Below are 16,140 nucleotides of genomic sequence, written 5' to 3' on the forward strand. Positions count from 1 at the left end.
GTTCTAACGAATTGTTTAACCTAAAATAAGTTAAATTCTTCAATTCTGCCACCACTTTTGGTATAATTAAATACAGTATTGTTGAAGTAGCTAGCAACAATGCAATATAAAGGTCAATTTCGTTAGGAAGTCATTGTTAATGAGTGCAACAATTTAAAAAGAAAAATACTTCATTGTTTAGATAACTTTTCAAAGGTATTGTTGCATTTTATAACGTATAAGAGTGATTTTTAAAGAAATAAGTGTTTTCCAATGAATTTTATGCTTTCTTTTCGGTCTTCTTGGGGGGGGGGGATTAGGAGGACGGCTTTTGATGTGTGGCAACCCCCCTCCCCCTTTCCAGGGCGATGTATAACAGGTGAGTACTTCTAATTTAAGATAATAAAAAAAGGGAGGCGCTATAAAATTGGGCAGCGGACTGTGTCCAGTTGGCCGAATTGTCATTTAAAAGTAGGGGGGATATGTAGCATTCGCAAACGCGCTCTCTTAACGGTCGCTGGGGTGGGGGGGACGCTTCGATCCGGCCCGTCGGGCCGGATCGAGGGCAAGCAAGAGGTGAGCTCCCTGTCTCGCGCGTTGGCGATTCCTAATTATGCTTAATTGCAAGAGAAAACGGAAGGTGAGTGGTCAACGGCCATACCATGATGAAAATACCGGTTCTCGTCCGATCCCCGAAGTCAAGCATCATCGGGCGCGGTCAGTACTTGGGAGGGTGACCACCCGGGAACACCACGTGTCGTTGGCTTATTTTTCCACGTGTCATCAATGAAAATCCGCCTTTTACTGTAGATTTAGTTTTATTTTCAATTTAGAGTGTTTCTTTTCACTATTTAAGTGTAATTATCTAGTTCTTGATACTGTATGTTGTTTTAATGCTTCAATTAGTTTCTTTTTCAGATTTTAGTATGAATAAATTCATGAAAAAAAGGCAAAAAGTGGTGTCAAATTAGACTTTTTCTTTAAAAAAGGAAGTAAAAAGTGGTGTCATTGTTCTAACGAATTGTTTAACCTAAAATAAGTTAAATTCTTCAATTCTGCCACCACTTTTGGTATAATTAAATACAGTATTGTTGAAGTAGCTAGCAACAATGCAATATAAAGGTCAATTTCGTTAGGAAGTCATTGTTAATGAGTGCAACAATTTAAAAAGAAAAATACTTCATTGTTTAGATAACTTTTCAAAGGTATTGTTGCATTTTATAACGTATAAGAGTGATTTATAATGAAATAAGTGTATTCCAATGAATTTTATGCTTTCTTTTCGGTCTTGTTGGGGGGGGGGGGTGATTAGGAGGACGGCTTTTGATGTTTAGCACCCCTCCCCCCCTTTCCAGGGCGATGTATAACAGGTGAGTACTTCTGATTTTAATGTAAAAAAGAAGGGAGGCGCTATAAAATTGGGCAGCGGACGGTGTCCAGTTGGCCGAATTGTTATTTAAAAGAAAGGGGGATATCTAGCATTCGCAAACGCGCTCTCTTGACGGTCGCTGGGGTGGGGGGGACGCTTCGATCCGGCCCGTCGGGCCGGATCGAGGGCAAGCAAGAGGTGAGCTCCCTGTCTCGCGCGTTGGCGATTCCTAATTATGCTTAATTGCAAGAGAAAACGGAAGGTGAGTGGTCAAGGGCCATACCATGATGAAAATACCGGTTCTCGTCCGATCCCCGAAGTGAAGCATCATCGGGCGTGGTCAGTACTTGGGAGGGTGACCACCCGGGAACACCACGTGTCGTTGGCTTATTTTTGCACGTGTCATCAATGAAAATTCGCCTTTTACTGTAGATTTAGTTTTTATTTTCAATTTAGAGTGTTTCTTTTCACTATTTAAGTGTAATTATCTAGTTCTTGATACTGTATGTTGTTTTAATGCTTCAATTAGTTTCTTTTTCAGATTTTAGTATGAATAAATTCATGAAAAAAAGGCAAAAAGTGGTGTCAAATTAGACTTTTTCTTTAAAAAAGGAAGTAAAAAGTGGTGTCATTGTTCTAACGAATTGTTTAACCTAAAATAAGTTAAATTCTTCAATTCTGCCACCACTTTTGGTATAATTAAATACAGTATTGTTGAAGTAGCTAGCAACAATGCAATATAAAGGTCAATTTCGTTAGGAAGTCATTGTTAATGAGTGCAACAGTTTAAAAAGAAAATACTTCATTGTTTAGATAACTTTTCAAAGGTATTGTTGCATTTTATAAGGTATAAAATTGATTTTTAAAGAAATAAGTGTTTTCCAATGAATTTTATGCTTTCTTTTCGGTCTTCTTGGGGGGGGGGGGGATTAGGAGGACGGCTTTTGATGTGTGGCAACCCCCCTCCCCCTTTCCAGGGCGATGTATAACAGGTGAGTACTTCTAATTTAAGATAATAAAAAAAGGGAGGCGCTATAAAATTGGGCAGCGGACTGTGTCCAGTTGGCCGAATTGTCATTTAAAAGTAGGGGGGATATGTAGCATTCGCAAACGCGCTCTCTTAACGGTCGCTGGGGTGGGGGGGACGCTTCGATCCGGCCCGTCGGGCCGGATCGAGGGCAAGCAAGAGGTGAGCTCCCTGTCTCGCGCGTTGGCGATTCCTAATTATGCTTAATTGCAAGAGAAAACGGAAGGTGAGTGGTCAACGGCCATACCATGATGAAAATACCGGTTCTCGTCCGATCCCCGAAGTCAAGCATCATCGGGCGCGGTCAGTACTTGGGAGGGTGACCACCCGGGAACACCACGTGTCGTTGGCTTATTTTTCCACGTGTCATCAATGAAAATCCGCCTTTTACTGTAGATTTAGTTTTATTTTCAATTTAGAGTGTTTCTTTTCACTATTTAAGTGTAATTATCTAGTTCTTGATACTGTATGTTGTTTTAATGCTTCAATTAGTTTCTTTTTCAGATTTTAGTATGAATAATTCATGAAAAAGTGGTAAAAAGTGGTGTCAAATTAGACTTTTTCTTTAAAAAAGAAGTAAAAAGTGGCGTAATTGTTGTCGTGGAATGCGGTTTCAATTCTAACCAATTGTTCAACCTAAAATAAGATAAATTCTTCATTTCTGCCACCGCTTTTGGTATAATTAAATACAGTATTGTTGAAGTAGCTAGCAACAATGCAATATAAAGGTCAATTTCGTTAGGAAGTCATTGTTAATGAGTGCAACAGTTTAAAAAGAAAATACTTCATTGTTTAGATAACTTTTCAAAGGTATTGTTGCATTTTATAAGGTATAAAATTGATTTTTAAAGAAATAAGTGTTTTCCAATGAATTTTATGCTTTCTTTTCGGTCTTCTTGGGGGGGGGGGGGATTAGGAGGACGGCTTTTGATGTGTGGCAACCCCCCTCCCCCTTTCCAGGGCGATGTATAACAGGTGAGTACTTCTAATTTAAGATAATAAAAAAAGGGAGGCGCTATAAAATTGGGCAGCGGACTGTGTCCAGTTGGCCGAATTGTCATTTAAAAGTAGGGGGGATATGTAGCATTCGCAAACGCGCTCTCTTAACGGTCGCTGGGGTGGGGGGGACGCTTCGATCCGGCCCGTCGGGCCGGATCGAGGGCAAGCAAGAGGTGAGCTCCCTGTCTCGCGCGTTGGCGATTCCTAATTATGCTTAATTGCAAGAGAAAACGGAAGGTGAGTGGTCAACGGCCATACCATGATGAAAATACCGGTTCTCGTCCGATCCCCGAAGTCAAGCATCATCGGGCGCGGTCAGTACTTGGGAGGGTGACCACCCGGGAACACCACGTGTCGTTGGCTTATTTTTCCACGTGTCATCAATGAAAATCCGCCTTTTACTGTAGATTTAGTTTTATTTTCAATTTAGAGTGTTTCTTTTCACTATTTAAGTGTAATTATCTAGTTCTTGATACTGTATGTTGTTTTAATGCTTCAATTAGTTTCTTTTTCAGATTTTAGTATGAATAATTCATGAAAAAGTGGTAAAAAGTGGTGTCAAATTAGACTTTTTCTTTAAAAAAGAAGTAAAAAGTGGCGTAATTGTTGTCGTGGAATGCGGTTTCAATTCTAACCAATTGTTCAACCTAAAATAAGATAAATTCTTCATTTCTGCCACCGCTTTTGGTATAATTAAATACAGTATTGTTGAAGTAGCTAGCAACAATGCAATATAAAGGTCAATTTCGTTAGGAAGTCATTGTTAATGAGTGCAACAGTTTAAAAAGAAAATACTTCATTGTTTAGATAACTTTTCAAAGGTATTGTTGCATTTTATAAGGTATAAAATTGATTTTTAAAGAAATAAGTGTTTTCCAATGAATTTTATGCTTTCTTTTCGGTCTTCTTGGGGGGGGGGGGGATTAGGAGGACGGCTTTTGATGTGTGGCAACCCCCCTCCCCCTTTCCAGGGCGATGTATAACAGGTGAGTACTTCTAATTTAAGATAATAAAAAAAGGGAGGCGCTATAAAATTGGGCAGCGGACTGTGTCCAGTTGGCCGAATTGTCATTTAAAAGTAGGGGGGATATGTAGCATTCGCAAACGCGCTCTCTTAACGGTCGCTGGGGTGGGGGGGACGCTTCGATCCGGCCCGTCGGGCCGGATCGAGGGCAAGCAAGAGGTGAGCTCCCTGTCTCGCGCGTTGGCGATTCCTAATTATGCTTAATTGCAAGAGAAAACGGAAGGTGAGTGGTCAACGGCCATACCATGATGAAAATACCGGTTCTCGTCCGATCCCCGAAGTCAAGCATCATCGGGCGCGGTCAGTACTTGGGAGGGTGACCACCCGGGAACACCACGTGTCGTTGGCTTATTTTTCCACGTGTCATCAATGAAAATCCGCCTTTTACTGTAGATTTAGTTTTATTTTCAATTTAGAGTGTTTCTTTTCACTATTTAAGTGTAATTATCTAGTTCTTGATACTGTATGTTGTTTTAATGCTTCAATTAGTTTCTTTTTCAGATTTTAGTATGAATAATTCATGAAAAAGTGGTAAAAAGTGGTGTCAAATTAGACTTTTTCTTTAAAAAAGAAGTAAAAAGTGGCGTAATTGTTGTCGTGGAATGCGGTTTCAATTCTAACCAATTGTTCAACCTAAAATAAGATAAATTCTTCATTTCTGCCACCGCTTTTGGTATAATTAAATACAGTATTGTTGAAGTAGCTAGCAACAATGCAATATAAAGGTCAATTTCGTTAGGAAGTCATTGTTAATGAGTGCAACAGTTTAAAAAGAAAATACTTCATTGTTTAGATAACTTTTCAAAGGTATTGTTGCATTTTATAAGGTATAAAATTGATTTTTAAAGAAATAAGTGTTTTCCAATGAATTTTATGCTTTCTTTTCGGTCTTCTTGGGGGGGGGGGGGATTAGGAGGACGGCTTTTGATGTGTGGCAACCCCCCTCCCCCTTTCCAGGGCGATGTATAACAGGTGAGTACTTCTAATTTAAGATAATAAAAAAAGGGAGGCGCTATAAAATTGGGCAGCGGACTGTGTCCAGTTGGCCGAATTGTCATTTAAAAGTAGGGGGGATATGTAGCATTCGCAAACGCGCTCTCTTAACGGTCGCTGGGGTGGGGGGGACGCTTCGATCCGGCCCGTCGGGCCGGATCGAGGGCAAGCAAGAGGTGAGCTCCCTGTCTCGCGCGTTGGCGATTCCTAATTATGCTTAATTGCAAGAGAAAACGGAAGGTGAGTGGTCAACGGCCATACCATGATGAAAATACCGGTTCTCGTCCGATCCCCGAAGTCAAGCATCATCGGGCGCGGTCAGTACTTGGGAGGGTGACCACCCGGGAACACCACGTGTCGTTGGCTTATTTTTCCACGTGTCATCAATGAAAATCCGCCTTTTACTGTAGATTTAGTTTTATTTTCAATTTAGAGTGTTTCTTTTCACTATTTAAGTGTAATTATCTAGTTCTTGATACTGTATGTTGTTTTAATGCTTCAATTAGTTTCTTTTTCAGATTTTAGTATGAATAATTCATGAAAAAGTGGTAAAAAGTGGTGTCAAATTAGACTTTTTCTTTAAAAAAGAAGTAAAAAGTGGCGTAATTGTTGTCGTGGAATGCGGTTTCAATTCTAACCAATTGTTCAACCTAAAATAAGATAAATTCTTCATTTCTGCCACCGCTTTTGGTATAATTAAATACAGTATTGTTGAAGTAGCTAGCAACAATGCAATATAAAGGTCAATTTCGTTAGGAAGTCATTGTTAATGAGTGCAACAGTTTAAAAAGAAAATACTTCATTGTTTAGATAACTTTTCAAAGGTATTGTTGCATTTTATAAGGTATAAAATTGATTTTTAAAGAAATAAGTGTTTTCCAATGAATTTTATGCTTTCTTTTCGGTCTTCTTGGGGGGGGGGGGGATTAGGAGGACGGCTTTTGATGTGTGGCAACCCCCCTCCCCCTTTCCAGGGCGATGTATAACAGGTGAGTACTTCTAATTTAAGATAATAAAAAAAGGGAGGCGCTATAAAATTGGGCAGCGGACTGTGTCCAGTTGGCCGAATTGTCATTTAAAAGTAGGGGGGATATGTAGCATTCGCAAACGCGCTCTCTTAACGGTCGCTGGGGTGGGGGGGACGCTTCGATCCGGCCCGTCGGGCCGGATCGAGGGCAAGCAAGAGGTGAGCTCCCTGTCTCGCGCGTTGGCGATTCCTAATTATGCTTAATTGCAAGAGAAAACGGAAGGTGAGTGGTCAACGGCCATACCATGATGAAAATACCGGTTCTCGTCCGATCCCCGAAGTCAAGCATCATCGGGCGCGGTCAGTACTTGGGAGGGTGACCACCCGGGAACACCACGTGTCGTTGGCTTATTTTTCCACGTGTCATCAATGAAAATCCGCCTTTTACTGTAGATTTAGTTTTATTTTCAATTTAGAGTGTTTCTTTTCACTATTTAAGTGTAATTATCTAGTTCTTGATACTGTATGTTGTTTTAATGCTTCAATTAGTTTCTTTTTCAGATTTTAGTATGAATAATTCATGAAAAAGTGGTAAAAAGTGGTGTCAAATTAGACTTTTTCTTTAAAAAAGAAGTAAAAAGTGGCGTAATTGTTGTCGTGGAATGCGGTTTCAATTCTAACCAATTGTTCAACCTAAAATAAGATAAATTCTTCATTTCTGCCACCGCTTTTGGTATAATTAAATACAGTATTGTTGAAGTAGCTAGCAACAATGCAATATAAAGGTCAATTTCGTTAGGAAGTCATTGTTAATGAGTGCAACAGTTTAAAAAGAAAATACTTCATTGTTTAGATAACTTTTCAAAGGTATTGTTGCATTTTATAAGGTATAAAATTGATTTTTAAAGAAATAAGTGTTTTCCAATGAATTTTATGCTTTCTTTTCGGTCTTCTTGGGGGGGGGGGGGATTAGGAGGACGGCTTTTGATGTGTGGCAACCCCCCTCCCCCTTTCCAGGGCGATGTATAACAGGTGAGTACTTCTAATTTAAGATAATAAAAAAAGGGAGGCGCTATAAAATTGGGCAGCGGACTGTGTCCAGTTGGCCGAATTGTCATTTAAAAGTAGGGGGGATATGTAGCATTCGCAAACGCGCTCTCTTAACGGTCGCTGGGGTGGGGGGGACGCTTCGATCCGGCCCGTCGGGCCGGATCGAGGGCAAGCAAGAGGTGAGCTCCCTGTCTCGCGCGTTGGCGATTCCTAATTATGCTTAATTGCAAGAGAAAACGGAAGGTGAGTGGTCAACGGCCATACCATGATGAAAATACCGGTTCTCGTCCGATCCCCGAAGTCAAGCATCATCGGGCGCGGTCAGTACTTGGGAGGGTGACCACCCGGGAACACCACGTGTCGTTGGCTTATTTTTCCACGTGTCATCAATGAAAATCCGCCTTTTACTGTAGATTTAGTTTTATTTTCAATTTAGAGTGTTTCTTTTCACTATTTAAGTGTAATTATCTAGTTCTTGATACTGTATGTTGTTTTAATGCTTCAATTAGTTTCTTTTTCAGATTTTAGTATGAATAATTCATGAAAAAGTGGTAAAAAGTGGTGTCAAATTAGACTTTTTCTTTAAAAAAGAAGTAAAAAGTGGCGTAATTGTTGTCGTGGAATGCGGTTTCAATTCTAACCAATTGTTCAACCTAAAATAAGATAAATTCTTCATTTCTGCCACCGCTTTTGGTATAATTAAATACAGTATTGTTGAAGTAGCTAGCAACAATGCAATATAAAGGTCAATTTCGTTAGGAAGTCATTGTTAATGAGTGCAACAGTTTAAAAAGAAAATACTTCATTGTTTAGATAACTTTTCAAAGGTATTGTTGCATTTTATAAGGTATAAAATTGATTTTTAAAGAAATAAGTGTTTTCCAATGAATTTTATGCTTTCTTTTCGGTCTTCTTGGGGGGGGGGGGGATTAGGAGGACGGCTTTTGATGTGTGGCAACCCCCCTCCCCCTTTCCAGGGCGATGTATAACAGGTGAGTACTTCTAATTTAAGATAATAAAAAAAGGGAGGCGCTATAAAATTGGGCAGCGGACTGTGTCCAGTTGGCCGAATTGTCATTTAAAAGTAGGGGGGATATGTAGCATTCGCAAACGCGCTCTCTTAACGGTCGCTGGGGTGGGGGGGACGCTTCGATCCGGCCCGTCGGGCCGGATCGAGGGCAAGCAAGAGGTGAGCTCCCTGTCTCGCGCGTTGGCGATTCCTAATTATGCTTAATTGCAAGAGAAAACGGAAGGTGAGTGGTCAACGGCCATACCATGATGAAAATACCGGTTCTCGTCCGATCCCCGAAGTCAAGCATCATCGGGCGCGGTCAGTACTTGGGAGGGTGACCACCCGGGAACACCACGTGTCGTTGGCTTATTTTTCCACGTGTCATCAATGAAAATCCGCCTTTTACTGTAGATTTAGTTTTATTTTCAATTTAGAGTGTTTCTTTTCACTATTTAAGTGTAATTATCTAGTTCTTGATACTGTATGTTGTTTTAATGCTTCAATTAGTTTCTTTTTCAGATTTTAGTATGAATAATTCATGAAAAAGTGGTAAAAAGTGGTGTCAAATTAGACTTTTTCTTTAAAAAAGAAGTAAAAAGTGGCGTAATTGTTGTCGTGGAATGCGGTTTCAATTCTAACCAATTGTTCAACCTAAAATAAGATAAATTCTTCATTTCTGCCACCGCTTTTGGTATAATTAAATACAGTATTGTTGAAGTAGCTAGCAACAATGCAATATAAAGGTCAATTTCGTTAGGAAGTCATTGTTAATGAGTGCAACAGTTTAAAAAGAAAATACTTCATTGTTTAGATAACTTTTCAAAGGTATTGTTGCATTTTATAAGGTATAAAATTGATTTTTAAAGAAATAAGTGTTTTCCAATGAATTTTATGCTTTCTTTTCGGTCTTCTTGGGGGGGGGGGGGATTAGGAGGACGGCTTTTGATGTGTGGCAACCCCCCTCCCCCTTTCCAGGGCGATGTATAACAGGTGAGTACTTCTAATTTAAGATAATAAAAAAAGGGAGGCGCTATAAAATTGGGCAGCGGACTGTGTCCAGTTGGCCGAATTGTCATTTAAAAGTAGGGGGGATATGTAGCATTCGCAAACGCGCTCTCTTAACGGTCGCTGGGGTGGGGGGGACGCTTCGATCCGGCCCGTCGGGCCGGATCGAGGGCAAGCAAGAGGTGAGCTCCCTGTCTCGCGCGTTGGCGATTCCTAATTATGCTTAATTGCAAGAGAAAACGGAAGGTGAGTGGTCAACGGCCATACCATGATGAAAATACCGGTTCTCGTCCGATCCCCGAAGTCAAGCATCATCGGGCGCGGTCAGTACTTGGGAGGGTGACCACCCGGGAACACCACGTGTCGTTGGCTTATTTTTCCACGTGTCATCAATGAAAATCCGCCTTTTACTGTAGATTTAGTTTTATTTTCAATTTAGAGTGTTTCTTTTCACTATTTAAGTGTAATTATCTAGTTCTTGATACTGTATGTTGTTTTAATGCTTCAATTAGTTTCTTTTTCAGATTTTAGTATGAATAATTCATGAAAAAGTGGTAAAAAGTGGTGTCAAATTAGACTTTTTCTTTAAAAAAGAAGTAAAAAGTGGCGTAATTGTTGTCGTGGAATGCGGTTTCAATTCTAACCAATTGTTCAACCTAAAATAAGATAAATTCTTCATTTCTGCCACCGCTTTTGGTATAATTAAATACAGTATTGTTGAAGTAGCTAGCAACAATGCAATATAAAGGTCAATTTCGTTAGGAAGTCATTGTTAATGAGTGCAACAGTTTAAAAAGAAAATACTTCATTGTTTAGATAACTTTTCAAAGGTATTGTTGCATTTTATAAGGTATAAAATTGATTTTTAAAGAAATAAGTGTTTTCCAATGAATTTTATGCTTTCTTTTCGGTCTTCTTGGGGGGGGGGGGGATTAGGAGGACGGCTTTTGATGTGTGGCAACCCCCCTCCCCCTTTCCAGGGCGATGTATAACAGGTGAGTACTTCTAATTTAAGATAATAAAAAAAGGGAGGCGCTATAAAATTGGGCAGCGGACTGTGTCCAGTTGGCCGAATTGTCATTTAAAAGTAGGGGGGATATGTAGCATTCGCAAACGCGCTCTCTTAACGGTCGCTGGGGTGGGGGGGACGCTTCGATCCGGCCCGTCGGGCCGGATCGAGGGCAAGCAAGAGGTGAGCTCCCTGTCTCGCGCGTTGGCGATTCCTAATTATGCTTAATTGCAAGAGAAAACGGAAGGTGAGTGGTCAACGGCCATACCATGATGAAAATACCGGTTCTCGTCCGATCCCCGAAGTCAAGCATCATCGGGCGCGGTCAGTACTTGGGAGGGTGACCACCCGGGAACACCACGTGTCGTTGGCTTATTTTTCCACGTGTCATCAATGAAAATCCGCCTTTTACTGTAGATTTAGTTTTATTTTCAATTTAGAGTGTTTCTTTTCACTATTTAAGTGTAATTATCTAGTTCTTGATACTGTATGTTGTTTTAATGCTTCAATTAGTTTCTTTTTCAGATTTTAGTATGAATAATTCATGAAAAAGTGGTAAAAAGTGGTGTCAAATTAGACTTTTTCTTTAAAAAAGAAGTAAAAAGTGGCGTAATTGTTGTCGTGGAATGCGGTTTCAATTCTAACCAATTGTTCAACCTAAAATAAGATAAATTCTTCATTTCTGCCACCGCTTTTGGTATAATTAAATACAGTATTGTTGAAGTAGCTAGCAACAATGCAATATAAAGGTCAATTTCGTTAGGAAGTCATTGTTAATGAGTGCAACAGTTTAAAAAGAAAATACTTCATTGTTTAGATAACTTTTCAAAGGTATTGTTGCATTTTATAAGGTATAAAATTGATTTTTAAAGAAATAAGTGTTTTCCAATGAATTTTATGCTTTCTTTTCGGTCTTCTTGGGGGGGGGGGGGATTAGGAGGACGGCTTTTGATGTGTGGCAACCCCCCTCCCCCTTTCCAGGGCGATGTATAACAGGTGAGTACTTCTAATTTAAGATAATAAAAAAAGGGAGGCGCTATAAAATTGGGCAGCGGACTGTGTCCAGTTGGCCGAATTGTCATTTAAAAGTAGGGGGGATATGTAGCATTCGCAAACGCGCTCTCTTAACGGTCGCTGGGGTGGGGGGGACGCTTCGATCCGGCCCGTCGGGCCGGATCGAGGGCAAGCAAGAGGTGAGCTCCCTGTCTCGCGCGTTGGCGATTCCTAATTATGCTTAATTGCAAGAGAAAACGGAAGGTGAGTGGTCAACGGCCATACCATGATGAAAATACCGGTTCTCGTCCGATCCCCGAAGTCAAGCATCATCGGGCGCGGTCAGTACTTGGGAGGGTGACCACCCGGGAACACCACGTGTCGTTGGCTTATTTTTCCACGTGTCATCAATGAAAATCCGCCTTTTACTGTAGATTTAGTTTTATTTTCAATTTAGAGTGTTTCTTTTCACTATTTAAGTGTAATTATCTAGTTCTTGATACTGTATGTTGTTTTAATGCTTCAATTAGTTTCTTTTTCAGATTTTAGTATGAATAATTCATGAAAAAGTGGTAAAAAGTGGTGTCAAATTAGACTTTTTCTTTAAAAAAGAAGTAAAAAGTGGCGTAATTGTTGTCGTGGAATGCGGTTTCAATTCTAACCAATTGTTCAACCTAAAATAAGATAAATTCTTCATTTCTGCCACCGCTTTTGGTATAATTAAATACAGTATTGTTGAAGTAGCTAGCAACAATGCAATATAAAGGTCAATTTCGTTAGGAAGTCATTGTTAATGAGTGCAACAGTTTAAAAAGAAAATACTTCATTGTTTAGATAACTTTTCAAAGGTATTGTTGCATTTTATAAGGTATAAAATTGATTTTTAAAGAAATAAGTGTTTTCCAATGAATTTTATGCTTTCTTTTCGGTCTTCTTGGGGGGGGGGGGGGATTAGGAGGACGGCTTTTGATGTGTGGCAACCCCCCTCCCCCTTTCCAGGGCGATGTATAACAGGTGAGTACTTCTAATTTAAGATAATAAAAAAAGGGAGGCGCTATAAAATTGGGCAGCGGACTGTGTCCAGTTGGCCGAATTGTCATTTAAAAGTAGGGGGGATATGTAGCATTCGCAAACGCGCTCTCTTAACGGTCGCTGGGGTGGGGGGGACGCTTCGATCCGGCCCGTCGGGCCGGATCGAGGGCAAGCAAGAGGTGAGCTCCCTGTCTCGCGCGTTGGCGATTCCTAATTATGCTTAATTGCAAGAGAAAACGGAAGGTGAGTGGTCAACGGCCATACCATGATGAAAATACCGGTTCTCGTCCGATCCCCGAAGTCAAGCATCATCGGGCGCGGTCAGTACTTGGGAGGGTGACCACCCGGGAACACCACGTGTCGTTGGCTTATTTTTCCACGTGTCATCAATGAAAATCCGCCTTTTACTGTAGATTTAGTTTTATTTTCAATTTAGAGTGTTTCTTTTCACTATTTAAGTGTAATTATCTAGTTCTTGATACTGTATGTTGTTTTAATGCTTCAATTAGTTTCTTTTTCAGATTTTAGTATGAATAATTCATGAAAAAGTGGTAAAAAGTGGTGTCAAATTAGACTTTTTCTTTAAAAAAGAAGTAAAAAGTGGCGTAATTGTTGTCGTGGAATGCGGTTTCAATTCTAACCAATTGTTCAACCTAAAATAAGATAAATTCTTCATTTCTGCCACCGCTTTTGGTATAATTAAATACAGTATTGTTGAAGTAGCTAGCAACAATGCAATATAAAGGTCAATTTCGTTAGGAAGTCATTGTTAATGAGTGCAACAGTTTAAAAAGAAAATACTTCATTGTTTAGATAACTTTTCAAAGGTATTGTTGCATTTTATAAGGTATAAAATTGATTTTTAAAGAAATAAGTGTTTTCCAATGAATTTTATGCTTTCTTTTCGGTCTTCTTGGGGGGGGGGGGGATTAGGAGGACGGCTTTTGATGTGTGGCAACCCCCCTCCCCCTTTCCAGGGCGATGTATAACAGGTGAGTACTTCTAATTTAAGATAATAAAAAAAGGGAGGCGCTATAAAATTGGGCAGCGGACTGTGTCCAGTTGGCCGAATTGTCATTTAAAAGTAGGGGGGATATGTAGCATTCGCAAACGCGCTCTCTTAACGGTCGCTGGGGTGGGGGGGACGCTTCGATCCGGCCCGTCGGGCCGGATCGAGGGCAAGCAAGAGGTGAGCTCCCTGTCTCGCGCGTTGGCGATTCCTAATTATGCTTAATTGCAAGAGAAAACGGAAGGTGAGTGGTCAACGGCCATACCATGATGAAAATACCGGTTCTCGTCCGATCCCCGAAGTCAAGCATCATCGGGCGCGGTCAGTACTTGGGAGGGTGACCACCCGGGAACACCACGTGTCGTTGGCTTATTTTTCCACGTGTCATCAATGAAAATCCGCCTTTTACTGTAGATTTAGTTTTATTTTCAATTTAGAGTGTTTCTTTTCACTATTTAAGTGTAATTATCTAGTTCTTGATACTGTATGTTGTTTTAATGCTTCAATTAGTTTCTTTTTCAGATTTTAGTATGAATAATTCATGAAAAAGTGGTAAAAAGTGGTGTCAAATTAGACTTTTTCTTTAAAAAAGAAGTAAAAAGTGGCGTAATTGTTGTCGTGGAATGCGGTTTCAATTCTAACCAATTGTTCAACCTAAAATAAGATAAATTCTTCATTTCTGCCACCGCTTTTGGTATAATTAAATACAGTATTGTTGAAGTAGCTAGCAACAATGCAATATAAAGGTCAATTTCGTTAGGAAGTCATTGTTAATGAGTGCAACAGTTTAAAAAGAAAATACTTCATTGTTTAGATAACTTTTCAAAGGTATTGTTGCATTTTATAAGGTATAAAATTGATTTTTAAAGAAATAAGTGTTTTCCAATGAATTTTATGCTTTCTTTTCGGTCTTCTTGGGGGGGGGGGGGGATTAGGAGGACGGCTTTTGATGTGTGGCAACCCCCCTCCCCCTTTCCAGGGCGATGTATAACAGGTGAGTACTTCTAATTTAAGATAATAAAAAAAGGGAGGCGCTATAAAATTGGGCAGCGGACTGTGTCCAGTTGGCCGAATTGTCATTTAAAAGTAGGGGGGATATGTAGCATTCGCAAACGCGCTCTCTTAACGGTCGCTGGGGTGGGGGGGACGCTTCGATCCGGCCCGTCGGGCCGGATCGAGGGCAAGCAAGAGGTGAGCTCCCTGTCTCGCGCGTTGGCGATTCCTAATTATGCTTAATTGCAAGAGAAAACGGAAGGTGAGTGGTCAACGGCCATACCATGATGAAAATACCGGTTCTCGTCCGATCCCCGAAGTCAAGCATCATCGGGCGCGGTCAGTACTTGGGAGGGTGACCACCCGGGAACACCACGTGTCGTTGGCTTATTTTTCCACGTGTCATCAATGAAAATCCGCCTTTTACTGTAGATTTAGTTTTATTTTCAATTTAGAGTGTTTCTTTTCACTATTTAAGTGTAATTATCTAGTTCTTGATACTGTATGTTGTTTTAATGCTTCAATTAGTTTCTTTTTCAGATTTTAGTATGAATAATTCATGAAAAAGTGGTAAAAAGTGGTGTCAAATTAGACTTTTTCTTTAAAAAAGAAGTAAAAAGTGGCGTAATTGTTGTCGTGGAATGCGGTTTCAATTCTAACCAATTGTTCAACCTAAAATAAGATAAATTCTTCATTTCTGCCACCGCTTTTGGTATAATTAAATACAGTATTGTTGAAGTAGCTAGCAACAATGCAATATAAAGGTCAATTTCGTTAGGAAGTCATTGTTAATGAGTGCAACAGTTTAAAAAGAAAATACTTCATTGTTTAGATAACTTTTCAAAGGTATTGTTGCATTTTATAAGGTATAAAATTGATTTTTAAAGAAATAAGTGTTTTCCAATGAATTTTATGCTTTCTTTTCGGTCTTCTTGGGGGGGGGGGGGATTAGGAGGACGGCTTTTGATGTGTGGCAACCCCCCTCCCCCTTTCCAGGGCGATGTATAACAGGTGAGTACTTCTAATTTAAGATAATAAAAAAAGGGAGGCGCTATAAAATTGGGCAGCGGACTGTGTCCAGTTGGCCGAATTGTCATTTAAAAGTAGGGGGGATATGTAGCATTCGCAAACGCGCTCTCTTAACGGTCGCTGGGGTGGGGGGGACGCTTCGATCCGGCCCGTCGGGCCGGATCGAGGGCAAGCAAGAGGTGAGCTCCCTGTCTCGCGCGTTGGCGATTCCTAATTATGCTTAATTGCAAGAGAAAACGGAAGGTGAGTGGTCAACGGCCATACCATGATGAAAATACCGGTTCTCGTCCGATCCCCGAAGTCAAGCATCATCGGGCGCGGTCAGTACTTGGGAGGGTGACCACCCGGGAACACCACGTGTCGTTGGCTTATTTTTCCACGTGTCATCAATGAAAATCCGCCTTTTACTGTAGATTTAGTTTTATTTTCAATTTAGAGTGTTTCTTTTCACTATTTAAGTGTAATTATCTAGTTCTTGATACTGTATGTTGTTTTAATGCTTCAATTAGTTTCTTTTTCAGATTTTAGTATGAATAATTCATGAAAAAGTGGTAAAAAGTGGTGTCAAATTAGACTTTTTCTTTAAAAAAGAAGTAAAAAGTGGCGTAATTGTTGTCGTGGAATGCGGTTTCAATTCTAACCAATTGTTC

The 16,140-nt window shown here is 40.1% G+C and overlaps 15 non-coding genes and 1 pseudogene across 15 annotated transcripts; all 16 read left to right on the forward strand.

Annotated features, from left to right (window-relative positions):
* The first annotated feature begins 626 nt into the window (after nt 1-626).
* LOC147814352 (5S ribosomal RNA) lies at nt 627-745 on the forward strand. The gene has a single exon (XR_015432844.1). It is a non-coding gene; the product is annotated as a 5S ribosomal RNA (ribosomal RNA).
* An 872-nt stretch (nt 746-1,617) lies between these two features.
* LOC147814353 (5S ribosomal RNA) lies at nt 1,618-1,736 on the forward strand (annotated as a pseudogene).
* An 872-nt stretch (nt 1,737-2,608) lies between these two features.
* Nucleotides 2,609-2,727, forward strand: LOC147814354 (5S ribosomal RNA). The gene has a single exon (XR_015432781.1). It is a non-coding gene; the product is annotated as a 5S ribosomal RNA (ribosomal RNA).
* An 891-nt stretch (nt 2,728-3,618) lies between these two features.
* Nucleotides 3,619-3,737, forward strand: LOC147814355 (5S ribosomal RNA). Its single transcript, XR_015432782.1, has one exon. It is a non-coding gene; the product is annotated as a 5S ribosomal RNA (ribosomal RNA).
* Nucleotides 3,738-4,628: 891 nt separating this feature from the next.
* LOC147814356 (5S ribosomal RNA) lies at nt 4,629-4,747 on the forward strand. Its single transcript, XR_015432783.1, has one exon. It is a non-coding gene; the product is annotated as a 5S ribosomal RNA (ribosomal RNA).
* Nucleotides 4,748-5,638: 891 nt separating this feature from the next.
* Nucleotides 5,639-5,757, forward strand: LOC147814357 (5S ribosomal RNA). Its single transcript, XR_015432784.1, has one exon. It is a non-coding gene; the product is annotated as a 5S ribosomal RNA (ribosomal RNA).
* Nucleotides 5,758-6,648: 891 nt separating this feature from the next.
* On the forward strand, nt 6,649-6,767 carry LOC147814358 (5S ribosomal RNA). Its single transcript, XR_015432785.1, has one exon. It is a non-coding gene; the product is annotated as a 5S ribosomal RNA (ribosomal RNA).
* Nucleotides 6,768-7,658: 891 nt separating this feature from the next.
* On the forward strand, nt 7,659-7,777 carry LOC147814359 (5S ribosomal RNA). The gene has a single exon (XR_015432787.1). It is a non-coding gene; the product is annotated as a 5S ribosomal RNA (ribosomal RNA).
* An 891-nt stretch (nt 7,778-8,668) lies between these two features.
* On the forward strand, nt 8,669-8,787 carry LOC147814360 (5S ribosomal RNA). Its single transcript, XR_015432788.1, has one exon. It is a non-coding gene; the product is annotated as a 5S ribosomal RNA (ribosomal RNA).
* An 891-nt stretch (nt 8,788-9,678) lies between these two features.
* Nucleotides 9,679-9,797, forward strand: LOC147814361 (5S ribosomal RNA). The gene has a single exon (XR_015432789.1). It is a non-coding gene; the product is annotated as a 5S ribosomal RNA (ribosomal RNA).
* Nucleotides 9,798-10,688: 891 nt separating this feature from the next.
* Nucleotides 10,689-10,807, forward strand: LOC147814362 (5S ribosomal RNA). The gene has a single exon (XR_015432790.1). It is a non-coding gene; the product is annotated as a 5S ribosomal RNA (ribosomal RNA).
* Nucleotides 10,808-11,698: 891 nt separating this feature from the next.
* On the forward strand, nt 11,699-11,817 carry LOC147814363 (5S ribosomal RNA). The gene has a single exon (XR_015432791.1). It is a non-coding gene; the product is annotated as a 5S ribosomal RNA (ribosomal RNA).
* Nucleotides 11,818-12,709: 892 nt separating this feature from the next.
* LOC147814364 (5S ribosomal RNA) lies at nt 12,710-12,828 on the forward strand. The gene has a single exon (XR_015432792.1). It is a non-coding gene; the product is annotated as a 5S ribosomal RNA (ribosomal RNA).
* An 891-nt stretch (nt 12,829-13,719) lies between these two features.
* Nucleotides 13,720-13,838, forward strand: LOC147814365 (5S ribosomal RNA). Its single transcript, XR_015432793.1, has one exon. It is a non-coding gene; the product is annotated as a 5S ribosomal RNA (ribosomal RNA).
* An 892-nt stretch (nt 13,839-14,730) lies between these two features.
* LOC147814366 (5S ribosomal RNA) lies at nt 14,731-14,849 on the forward strand. The gene has a single exon (XR_015432794.1). It is a non-coding gene; the product is annotated as a 5S ribosomal RNA (ribosomal RNA).
* An 891-nt stretch (nt 14,850-15,740) lies between these two features.
* On the forward strand, nt 15,741-15,859 carry LOC147814367 (5S ribosomal RNA). Its single transcript, XR_015432795.1, has one exon. It is a non-coding gene; the product is annotated as a 5S ribosomal RNA (ribosomal RNA).
* The last annotated feature ends 281 nt before the right edge of the window (nt 15,860-16,140 follow it).

The sequence above is a fragment of the Parasteatoda tepidariorum genome, chromosome 3, assembly GCF_982258835.1.
Source record: "Parasteatoda tepidariorum strain Cologne lab strain chromosome 3, Ptep-v5.0, whole genome shotgun sequence".
Lineage (NCBI taxonomy): Eukaryota > Metazoa > Arthropoda > Arachnida > Araneae > Theridiidae > Parasteatoda > Parasteatoda tepidariorum.